Source organism: Ylistrum balloti, unplaced genomic scaffold, assembly GCF_031769215.1.
Source record: "Ylistrum balloti isolate Yb309-2 unplaced genomic scaffold, AGI_CSIRO_Ybal_v1 Utg369802, whole genome shotgun sequence".
Taxonomy (NCBI): Eukaryota; Metazoa; Mollusca; class Bivalvia; order Pectinida; family Pectinidae; genus Ylistrum; species Ylistrum balloti.
The window spans coordinates 2,034,479-2,047,346 of NW_026781979.1; the positions used below are offsets into that span (position 1 = coordinate 2,034,479).

Below are 12,868 nucleotides of genomic sequence, written 5' to 3' on the forward strand. Positions count from 1 at the left end.
TAATCAGAACTTACCAGGAATGTCTAAATATACACAGATATCACACGCACACAGCGTTGTCCAATAAAAATATCATTTACCTGTTTTTCAGGTAGATTACTTCCTTCCACTCATAGATGTGTCTTAAAACCAGGCTATTCTGGAAGTTTATTCAGCACAATGCACATTCTCACATCACATGATAATATCATCAACACACTACCATGATATTTTATAAACCAGTAGTTAAACCACAGCTGTAATTTCTACTATAATTGAGTTTTGCTTCAGTGAGCAATGAGCCAGCCAGCTCTCGATCAGCTGATTAATTATTTACCTGTATCAACGTAAACAAAAAATACTACAATGGGTAAATCCTCAGGCATGCTGTCCAGCGGTGGAGGGACCCTGTGTAATAGCTGTAGGTACAAAGGCAAGCCACCACAGATGTCGACTGCACAAACCTTAGGTGAACTCGACTCTGACATATTTGTTTACTAAACATCTACTGTTCAGTCACGACTTTGTATCACGTTGTTACCTGGCGTATAGCTGTACTTGTTGGGTACTGCAGGCCATGTTATCATACTAAACAGGGTCCATCCAACCCAAATATTCCAGAGATTGTGTGTGAATTGTATATGGAAACTATTTCCATCAATGCTCAGTTTACAATCCGGTAATAATACCCTGGTTCTGGTTTAGTTCATACAAGGTGGCAACTGTACTCTGTAGTCAGAGTTGACAAGGTGGGCTGCTCACTGCTGAAATCTCTGGTCCTAGTTGACAAGGTGGCTCACAGCTGACATCTATGGTCCTAGTTGACAAGGTGGCTCACAGCTGAAATCTATAGTCCTAGTTGACAAGGTGGCTCACAGCTGAAATCTATGGTCCTAGTTGACAAGGTGGCTCACAGCTGATATCTTTGGTTCTAGTTGACTAAAACCTCTGGTCCTATTGGACAAGATGTCAACTCACAGGCATAATTTCTGGTCCAAGGTAGTACGGTGGCTCACAGCTGTGCTTTTCCGGTCCTTATGGACTAGGTAAAGCTCACAATGGTACTTCTCCAGTCTAGTTGTTGAAAAGATATGACTTCTGTCTTGACATTTCTCAAAGTTCACAAGCAGGCTTGCAGTTTTAATTTCTTGGTCCTGGTTAACATGCAAAGGTTACTTCTACTTTATAAAAACTACAAGGTAGGTTGTACACTGTAAATTCATTTGTTTTATGGAGGATTTATTTTTGATGATACCATGAATTCATTTAATTGATAAAATAAGCATGAGTACATTAATGGAGCTATATCTTTCCACGGAATCATGTGCCAACGAAACAGCAATCTTCAGAAAAACATGAAAATTGAGCCCCTAAAAAATACCTGATTTTGCAGTAATTCAATGGCTCACAGCTAGCGATCTCAGATAGGTCATTCTACAACTTTATTCATCAAAAATATTTCTTAATCTATAGTTGTCATGGCAAACAGCTGATAAACCCATTCACTAACAAGTGAGAAATAATAAACATGTACTGGTATTTAACATTAGAAAAATGTATTTCTGCGATTTTGTTGCTTTTTCTATTCTACATTTCAAAAATAAGATCAGGTGTAAAACAGATCAAAAGACTAGAGATGTCAATTGGTTTTAAATCTATTTAGTTTTATTGAGACTTCCCCATGCAGTTTAATTTCAAAATCTTATTGGAGTCCAAAATGGAAAACAAATTCATCCGACAAAACAGTAATTCTGGTATTTCTATGAGCAATGTACGCCTTCAAAATGTTCATTTTTTTTATAACATAAATGGCTATAGTCAGTGTCGATTTGATAGTTCTTTCTCAAGTTTACATGGAATTCTATATATCTCTCTACATCACTCCATGTTCTCCATCACTTTATAAAAATACAATTACCCATAGGATAAGCTTGTCTGTATAGATACATCCGTTACATACACTTCAGGGTATAATAACACAAAGTCTTACCTACATAAAAACTAAAAGGATGGAGAACGAATCTACCCAACGACCCAGTAATACCTCAGGTAACATTTAATGTAATAAATGTCGAATGCATTCAATGAGGTGTTGAAATTTATATCATCTCTAGAGGCCTTGCTTTAGTCGTCTTCCTTTAAAATCAGATTCTCTTCAGTCCCTTATGACTGATTTCATTAATGAAAGAAGTTTATGACCTTCCGAAGGTCAATTCTAAGCTGAAATATTGTGTAATCCAGCCTAATCTGTCACAGCCAGAAAAGTTTTATTGAGATGACAAGACGGAAGGCTGTTTGAAAATACCAAGTGTATACTTAGCAGCATTTTTAGAAAACTTTTGTTGTAGCTTTTTCTCATAGTGTGGTCAATGTCACATTTCTCTAATTTACTTTTTCTTGCCTATTTATTCACTATACCTCTGTTTCACGTCACATTCAGGATTAGGAATTAACTGCGAGTTCTGTCAATGTCTTCCATCTTTTAGTAAAACCTCAATATATCACAAACACCTCTCACTTCACTTGCTATCTTACTTTTATGGTTGCTACTGCAGGCAGATCTAGATGAGGTGCCCCTTCTAAAATTTGCATAGTTGCCATTATTTTCAAGAATTCCTTCATCACACATGTATATATGTCTATAGCACAACAAATCACTTGGAAGTGAGTGCATCATTTGTTAGTATTCCCAAAATATTTCAGGGCTATGCCTCCGATAAATCTTCTCAAAAGATTTAACATTACCTGTGTGTAATTTTATCATTGATTTAGTAAAATGGGTTACTGGACTTGATACTTAAATCATTATGATTCAGTTCACAAAAATGTGTATCCCCTCTGACACCAAATTCTGAATCTGTGCCTGACTATGCCATTTCACTAACCGCTTTTCCTTCTTTCTAGTCTATCTTTAAAATTCCTGTACAACACCAAATATATTGCATAATATGTGAAGACCTCACTAGTTTGTATGGAGATTTAAAATTTGCTTTGATTAGATGTTCATATGACTGTTTATGGAACTGTATGTGTAATAATATTTGTAAACTAGAACTCTAACATGTCAGCAAGGGCCTGCTAAGTGATTGGAAATCCCCCCGGCCCCCATCACCATCAACCCATCCTTAGACACATGCCCAAGACTGAAAGATTATTGGCAAGACCTGAAGTACACTCTGCTACAAAAGTCAAGAAAGACTGTTACGAGAAAAAAAACAAACAAACAAAAGAAAAAACAACATAATATCAAATACATTCAACATCTGATTATTTAGTTACAATTTCAGTGATCTTGACCAAAGAACTTGGGATATAAAAAGTAATATCCCAAACAAACACTTTAGATAAGGAAGCATTGTATGAAGTTTGATTTAGATGGGTAAAACAAACTTAAGTCATCACACAGAAACTGATTTTAACTTAAATTTACACTGACCTTTTACTTTGAACCTGAATTGCTATCTATTTCAAACAAACACTTTTGGTTAAGAAGTATTGTGTCCAGTTTGAGTTAGATTGGCTACAGCAAACTCGTGTTTTCCACAAAATGGGTTTTCTATTATAGCAACAAGAACCTCAACCTTTGACTTCTGGGCATCACAAGCAAGCATTTCAGTAATAAGGCATTGCATCAAGTCTGAGTTTGATTGGACCAAGGAAACCCAAGTTATGTAACGGAAACAAATTTTCTATATTAGAATAACAGCAATCTGTACCATTGATACTGGGAGCTACTTCAGTAAGAAAGCATTGTAAGAGGTTAGAGTTTGATTGGCCAATGCAAACTTGAGTTATTGTAGAGGAACTGATTTTTCTATTTATAGTAAGAGTGACCTTGACCTTTGACTTTCAAAGCTGAAAAGCAATCCAGAAACATTGTATTAGCTTTGAGTAATTTTAACCTTTGACCATCAAAACTGTAGAGCAATCCTAAGTAAACACTTTCAGTTAAGGTTGATTAGCAAAAGCAAACTCTAGTTTTCACATGGAAACTGATTTTCTATATATATAGTAATAGTGACCTTGAACTTTGATGCTGAAAAGCAATCCCATACAAGCACTTTAAATATGGGTGCATTGTACGAAGTTCGAGCTTGTTTGGCCTGAGGGAACTCAAGTTACTGCATGGAAGCAAAAGTGCTGACGGACAAACGAACAGACAGACATTCAGGATACTGTGATTATTAGAGAGCACCCACACTTTCGTGCAGGGCTCTAATAAAGACCTGTCACGTATCATTATTTGAAATTCTATATCAACAGAAAAAAAAAGAATTTCATCAGCCACGAAAGCCCAAAATATGACTCCAGTGATCTGTGATGTGTTACCATCACTGAATAAAGCTGTTCTCTTTATAACGGTGCCAATTCATGTTAACCATTGCTTCACATCTTGTTAGCAATATGCTGATTCCCTTTCCTATTAGGAATGTGAATAATGAATATAATGATATGCATATTGATTTACTAAAATTCAATATCTTTCCTTCCACACCATTTTACAGCTAGCTGAATAAAATAAACAAATGAACAAAGGTCCAGACTTGGTTTCCTGGTCATGTGACAATTCCCACAAGTCAGCTGTATGGCAGGCTAACCTGTCTAGTGACCACATGGTGCTGAGGTGGGTGCTTGAGCTTCGAAGTTGAAGATCAGAAAAGTCTGATAAACCTTAAGCAAATATAATATTTTTAGTGTTCATGCTTTTTACTTTTGTTCATCTTTTTCCATGACATAGGACCATTTCTGTGTCATTTATCAAGCTATGAAGTCCTGGCCTAGAATAGTATAAGGAGTGCTCTGTTAACAACAGACCATAATGCTTCCAACATTTGGTTAGATTATAAACGCTGTTACATTGCAAACAAACATAAAAAGGTGACAGTGGAAGTTAAAAGAACATTACAGTAAAAACATTAATTTTTGTTATTGATCGCACATGTTTTTTTTACATTTCCGTTTATGTGTCTATGCTATCCCAATATTCATGATCTATTTCTAATGTCCAGCTTGACCACTTCTTTGTTTCATGAAACCCCTCCAAAATTTAGCACTGATAAGTTATGTAATAGTTTGGAAAACAAGACAGTTCATTTTGTAAACAAACACATGATAGCAGGCAGAAATGACAGTGACATTAGTGACACAGTAAGTAAAATCCTGTTTTTCAACACCTCTTTTTGTTGTGAGTGTGGCAAATGTTATTTGATAACTCTAAGTTAATTAGAATGATGAAGTGAAATTAGTCGCCAACATTGTCTTGACCAATTCAGATGGGAAGCCATCTTTGTTTACAAGCAACAGTGTTTTATGCACAAACATCATTACAATTGATGCAAAAATTAACATATCTAGGCTGTCAATCTATATATAAGAATTTATGATTTATAATTATTACTTAATCTTTTTATGTACATATTTCAGCAAAACCAACTGGCATTTTTCCAAAGGTGATACACTTGATATGTATGCAATAATAAAAAAACAATTGGTAAAAAAAAATCATTTTACGATAAAGTCCCTTCTTCAGACAAGCCATCAAGTGCTACATTAATATTTGAGTCCTTGTAGAAAAATAACCCTCATGACCGGTCACAAGAAGCACATTAATATTACTACACAACTTTACAGCAATTGACCTTGTGCATATGACTTCATAGCAATCGTACAGATAACTTTACATTTATCTGCAACACAACAGACAAACAGACTCCGCCAACAACACAGACCCTCATTGACAATTACAGGTAGACTGGTAACGGTTCCTTAGGTTTTAATTTATATAACTTATCTTTTCAGCAAATACAACTTATTCTCCCTTAGTTTGAAACTTTAAGAATCAGGAAACCAGCATCTGAATTCTCAATTCTTCTTTAAAAATCAAATTCTAGATACAAAAGTAATCTCTTTAGCAGTATGCATTGTATTCTAGATAACTTCTTAAAAAATTGTTTCTTGTATTATCTTTTAAAATTAGGTTGTTCTCATAGACAGATAGACAGATGGATGGACATAGGTACAGAGGGACAAGGTTATGAGTAAGAAGTATACCCCACACTTTGTTGTAGGGCTATACAGAAAAATTGCAAAAAACAGATTCCTTACATAATATTAACATACAGAACAATATTCCATTGCATGAATTCCATGAAGAATACATCCTTTTTGATCAAGATTTCAGTAAAACCAAAAAAATAAAAAAAAACTAACGAGAGAAAAAAGGCTGCAGTTTTAGAAAATGTAATTAAGGATTGAGGAAAGATTTTGGGCTAAATTTACTGGTAGCTCATAGGAGGATGAAATACACCAAGATGAACTATCACAGAGAAACCAACTACGTCACTGGGTAAGATTCATTGTCACCAGAAACAACAGATTTCACAGCCAGGGTCTACATTAACTCTGACTATCAAAGACACTACTGATTCCCTCAGCTCTGTAAAACGTTTTAATCACCACAGACAGGATTACTCGACCATCCCAACCACTCTACTATGAGTGCTCTAACCAGACTGCAAACGTAAGCATAAAACAAAGCAGTGATAAATTAATTTCTTCAATGGATTCAATTCATTTCCATTGAGCTTGCAGAGGTTGTTTGAGTTTAAAAACCACACTTGCCAGCTTTGACAATGTCCACATCACAGGGAACACGATAATAAAGTTCAAAGTGAATGTTTCCCACACAAATGTCCCATGATAGATCGACATGCTATCATCTGCCTGATCAGTGATCATTAACACTGCCAATAACTCCTACAGATAGGGTAGTCCACAGATCCACCACTGATACACCAATAAGATACATAACATAGCATTTCAGTGTATCAGAGACTTCCTGACAAAAAGTATCCAACAACTGAATGGCCATAATAGAGATAGGTATCACAATGGTGGCCTGTTTGGAATATGCCTTCATAGTCAATCTAATGATGGTAAAAAGACATTATTTTCTATTCAACACAGAATTGCTGTAATCTAAGTGGAACAACTCCATGATATCTATAATCTAGAGACTCTCTCCCTAAATCCTTTACACCTGTAGTGGGACTTATAAGATCTCACCACAAAAGTTTCCGTTTCATACCAGATTTATGAGCTGTGTCAAAGAATTATTCATTTTAGCCTTTGATAGACAAGCTAAGATTAAAAAATTGTGATCAGTTTCATAATCTTATCTAAAAATAACAGTAAATTTAACAAAATTTATACCATATTCTGAAAAAAGTACAGCAACTATTGAAAAAAAGAATTCACAATTTATTCTTCATGCCATCTTGATTATTATTTCATTGTCACTGTAAATCACATCACAATAGGTAATGTTACATGGTTTCCTACACAAAAATGTGTGATGGGCGCACCAATTAAAAAACAAGACAACAACAAGGTAAATGTTGACTTTAAGATAATTTAAATGTTAGGTCCCAGGTGTTTCTTTTAGTATACTGACATTAGCATAAAAGTTCTAACAAAAGAGTTATATTACTGTCGATCTTCTGTGAGAGTTTAAACATAAAACTGTAACATATTTGGTAATGCATAGATCTTCACCAAGCCCATGCCATTTATATCACTTGGGAAAACTTCAGAAGAAAAAATGTGAAAATTAAAAGGCTAGTAGGTATATTGCAATACCAATATAAATGTTTCTAACCTTGAAGTTTGATCACCAATATTATATGAATAACTGAAAAGGCAATCAAACCAAGGTCTGGAATGTGTTTTTGTAACACGTCTACAAACATGTTACAGTGATGTTGTCCCTTCACTGGTGATCTAAACTAAATCCAAGTATTTCTAAGATTACAACCTTTTCTTTAGGAAAGGATTCCTGAACTTCGGCAAAATTTCCTTGATTGAGAATTTCATGGCATTGTGAATAATTCACTATAACCTTCACCTCTGACTTTTTGATATGAAAATGGTCAGGGTTCCTATCCCTAACTATTGATGTCAGTGTTGTTAACAAAAATTATCTGAATTTAGCTGAAAGGTGATATTGCTCTAATTCATACAAAAGCAGTTCCTAAGAAAAACTAGATTTGAATTAAATCGAATGTCCAGAATATAAAATGTGGAATGTTGAAAGATTTTCAAATGATCAATATCTATATAGATCTTAAGATCGTCTGACTATAAAACTTTTTAGGAAGGAGAACAGTTATTGTTTCCACTTTGAATTAAATCTTACTAAGAAGCTGTTTTCCACGATGCCGATGGTAGTTTTGGTGAACAGTAGGTAACTGTAACAAGTATATACATACAAAATGGCCTCCCTGGCAAAGATTTGACAAGGCTGGAAAATAACAACACTTTGTCAGTTACCTTTCCTTATTCCCACCAAGTTTTAGCTCAATGACACTAGTGGAACTGAAGAAAAAGTTTAATATATGTTTTTTTAAATGGCAGCCATGGTGGCCATCTAGGATTTCAGACCTACCTGAAAAATAACAACACTTGGTCAGGACCATCTCAGGATCATTTGGTGAAAGTTGGAACTCAATACCACTTGTGGAACTTGAGAAGAAGTTTAAAATGTCAAAAGTTTATACATGGTGGATGGCACACGAGGGACGAAGCACCATGGCATTAGGTCATCATGACCCTTTCAGGTCAGATGTTTTAATAAAAAATTTAAACATTTTCATATTTATATGACAGGTTTTGTTTCACCTTCCAACCTGGTGGTGTTTTAAATATACCCATAATGCTCTCTCAAGCTGGTAATATATATGTGATCAAATGAACACTTAAAAAAAACATTTGTAGACTTGTTCAGGCATACATAGATATCTGAAAATCAGGGTTATTAACACTGGCATCTTATATGTGTTTTAGTGAGTCGTTCCCAGTTGGTTAAGAGACTACATAGGTAACATTGAGCAGTCATAATTTCAGTGATGTTGCCATTATGACAAACACAAGGTAAAAAATTTATAATCCTCAAAATATTTAAAATCTTTCTGTCCCCATTCCGAAGACAAGATTTTTCTTGTCTATTTGTTCCTCTTGATTATCAATGTGATATTTTATTATACTGTTCACTCAATTAATCATCTTAACTATTTTATAAAGTTTTCAAATCATTTTTAGAACTGTGGTTATATCCTGGCTTGTTACAATCTAACCGGCCTCTAAGATCCATTGTTGAAACTGAGCCTCTGTAAGGTAAGATAAGCACCATCTACAGCCCAAAAAGGTCATACCATCAACACAGATCACTTGCCAACATACCAAAGTTTTCTTATCAGTCTTTACAGCCAGTGTTGTCTTCAAATGGCCTTTATTCTTGGAGAAAAATGTGTTTATCATCCCCACAATTCTATTACTTGAATATCATGTTATAGGGAAATTGTATCAATGTAAAGTGCACTGAGCCGACAAATACAAGAAGTGGGGCAGTTCTGTAACACTGTGATGCTGTTCAAGTATTTATCTTAATGTTAAGTTTTTAGAGCTTTTCTCGCTGAAGGTATTGCACTAAAATGGCAGTTTCCATATGTTGATTATATAACAGTTTTTTGTGGATGTGCTGATTCACCACAGCATTAATTTACCAAAAAAAGCCCAACATTCCACCAAAATTTGTTTGCGCCATGTTACATTTACAGTTACTTAAGACCATCATGCGAATTGTTTGCTTTGAAAACTGAACAGTTCAAACTTTTTTTACAAAATATCAGATCAATATTTCAATATTTGAAGATTCTTTTTTTCAGTTGCGAAACTATGAAATATCAATTACGAAATGAAACTTGATATGGTATGTCAAGTTCATGGGAGAAATTGTTTCGTATTCTGAAAACCTTATCTAAATGGTAGTGAAAAAATACAAGTATACATTATGTTGAATCAATCTACCGAAAAATGTCAAACCAATGTTTTCTATTCTGTTTTACAAAATGTTCATCTGATGTAACATTTGAAAGGAAACTTTTTTTCTTTCAGATGTCTGTTGTAATCAAATCAATTCACACCAGCATGCCTTTGTATTTGTACTGCCAACTTTTGAAAGATTAGAATTGGAAGAGATGACTGCTTGTGCAATATTTGACATTCCACAGAATATTGAAACAGGAAAATAACTGTGATCTTCTATATTCCCTGCCTCCATTTTACCAAAACAGGTAACAAAATTTTGTATACAATATACTGTAGATATGCAGATATCAGTGACTGTTGTCCTAAACATCTATATATGTAGTCCTTAACATGGAAAACAGATAAGATAAAGTCAGGACCAGGTGATTACTGGTAAATAGCTGGTTAGACCTTCCATCTATTTTCAGGTCTTGTGTTTGAAAACTAGTCTAGAATGAAGCACACCAATATTTTTTTTTCTAAAACACATTCATAGTTCACAAGGTCATATAAAAAAAGTTGTTGAAATAAGTTAGGTGTTAAAAATAAAGGTGGCCATGGTATAATATATCCCAGAGGACATTGTTTCACTTCCATTATATCTATTCATCATATTAAAGCTAGCTGTGATCATTGGGTCAATCAAAGGTCTCCACATATTTATCAAAGAAAATGAATGCCAAACAGAAATTTTCCTTTTTTTCTAACAGTGCTGTTATTGTATACTGAAAAATTACAAGTCATTCACAATAATAATAGTTAAATAAGTTCTTGAATACTGTTGAAACACATTCCTGTTCAATGACAAAGAAAGTTGATATTTCATAGAAATTTGATCTCCTTTGATTTTTATCGATATGATTAAGTCTTCCACTTCACCACACATGTCAAACACTGCATTGTAAGTAAATACGTAGTAATGTCCATAGCACAGTTGTTTACCGTGGTTAAAGAGGTTGCTTTTCACTTCAAGCTAAAATCACAGTTTGTTTTTTATATACGAAATAAGAAAACATTCTGTAACAGAGCTTTATTTCTGGGAATTTTTTTCTCTTATTTACAAAATTCTTAGTGATTCAAACTGCTATACAGAAATTAAATTCCTTACATTAACCTAGAACATCTATTTCTTCTGTTTCACTAAAATCTCTATCTTGTCCATAAAACTGGAAGACTCGCATGTGTCAATGTTTTTCTCTAAAGTTACAAGTTAGATTTGACTGATAGATATGATTTTTTTATCTTCACATTCTCTCAAATTCTTAATTATTATGCTACAGCTATTTGCAGTACTTTAACTCACCTTTAAAAAGTAAATGACTGACATCAAATCTACACATATGTACACCAATCTGACACCAATAAAAGAAATTAAAACAAAAAAATTAATTAAAATTACCATAGAATACAGTTGTATGTATTTTTACTTACCGATTTCAATTACAGGTTGTGTGTACACAGGTCCTAACTCCCAATACACATGGCATCAACATGAGCAGTTGTATAAGGAGAAGGAAACAGATGGTGGGTGTGTACTACTGGGTTTCTTCAATGAGAAATATGTGTGGTTTGGTACGTAGAACGTGAATTATGTATAGTACTTGAGGTATTTCATTCATTTTTACACCTGAGCCCACGAACAGGTAATCCTAGGCTAACAGTGGAACAACAACTTACCTGAGGCAATCCGTTGTTATTATTATAGGTGCATGATTTACCTACTGTTCTCCTTACCGTGCTAAGGTGCTGTAATACAATAAATACAATCCACTGTCTTTAATACCACCAATGAAAACTTCCAATGACTATTGGTCTAGGTATGTACAGAGAATTTGGATATAATCCAAGAAATGAACATATCAACAAATCACACAAAACAGCTATGAAACTGACACACACTCTGGGATTGAAGCATTCAGGATGAGGGTGGAGTTGTACTTATATAAAGCATCCCCTGGGCTAATCCATGTACAACATACAATGACCTTAGAAGTAGGGACTTTTCTATTTGAACATGGTATGGCAATATTTTCTCTCCTTTCCGGTCTACTGTTCTATTTTTAGCATCCATGATAAATAAAATTGTTAATACATTCAAATGTTTTCTATCTATAAATATTAGAAATTGAGCAAGAATATATGTGTTACCATAGGTCTTACCGACATGTGGTAAAGTTAGGATTACCAAACTTCAATATTATAGTTCTGGTGAAGCTGTCAAGACACAATAATTCTGACCACAGGAATCTTTTTCTACCAGAAAATCGCATGAGCGTGACCCTCTCCCAAAAACAGAAAGTTATCAAAATGCAACGACTTCTTACACTATGAAAATATCGTCCACCATTTAAACCCTAAAACTATCAAATTTTCTTGAAAAGAGAGTCTTGAACCAGACATGCATTTTTGAAACATACAAATAACCTTGATATCTAGGTACAGTGACTCTAATAAGTACAATTAAGACCTCCAAAGATCATATAAAAATTTAGACTTAGTATAAATTAGAACATGTTAGACCTCTGTGGACCTGAGATCTCCAAAACGAAAAGTGTGGGTTGAGACAGGGTTGAATCTAAGATCTTCAAATGACAAGTCTGCATTGATGACTGTTTTGAACCAAAGATCCATATAATGAAAAAAGTATGTTAAAGGCTCTGTTGAACTTATTTGATTCAAAATAAAAAGTACATGTTAAGAATGTTGGAACTAAAATCTCTAAAATGACAACAAAGTCAGAATTGGAAATAAGATCTCCAAGAAGGCATTGTGATTCTGTTGTACCTCAGATCTATTTGTTGAGCCTAAGATCTCCGAAATGACAAGAATATGTTAAGATTCTGTAGGACTGAAGATCTCCAAAGTGACAAGAATATGTTAAGATTCTGCAGGACTGAAGATCTCCAAAATAAAAAGAAAACTCAAGTGTTGTGTATCCAGCAAGTTTAGATGCTATATTACAAAGGATTTATAAAACATCAAGCATAAAGTTAAAGCCCATGACTAGGAAGAACTTAAGATCTCC

General features: G+C 34.2%; 1 protein-coding gene across 2 annotated transcripts in view; it reads right to left on the bottom strand.

Moving 5' to 3' along the window:
- Positions 1 to 12,868, bottom strand: part of LOC132544548 (pro-neuregulin-2, membrane-bound isoform-like) — a 55,235-nt gene that overhangs the window by 22,386 nt on the left and 19,981 nt on the right. Inside the window, exon 1 of one of the 2 annotated variants that reach the window (XM_060208158.1) lies at positions 11,521 to 11,586. The exons of the other annotated variant lie outside the window; for it this stretch is intronic. The gene's annotated coding sequence lies outside the window, so the exon portion shown is untranslated. Of the gene's footprint in view, positions 1 to 11,520; positions 11,587 to 12,868 lie in introns of those variants that run through there. 2 annotated transcript variants of the gene reach the window in all.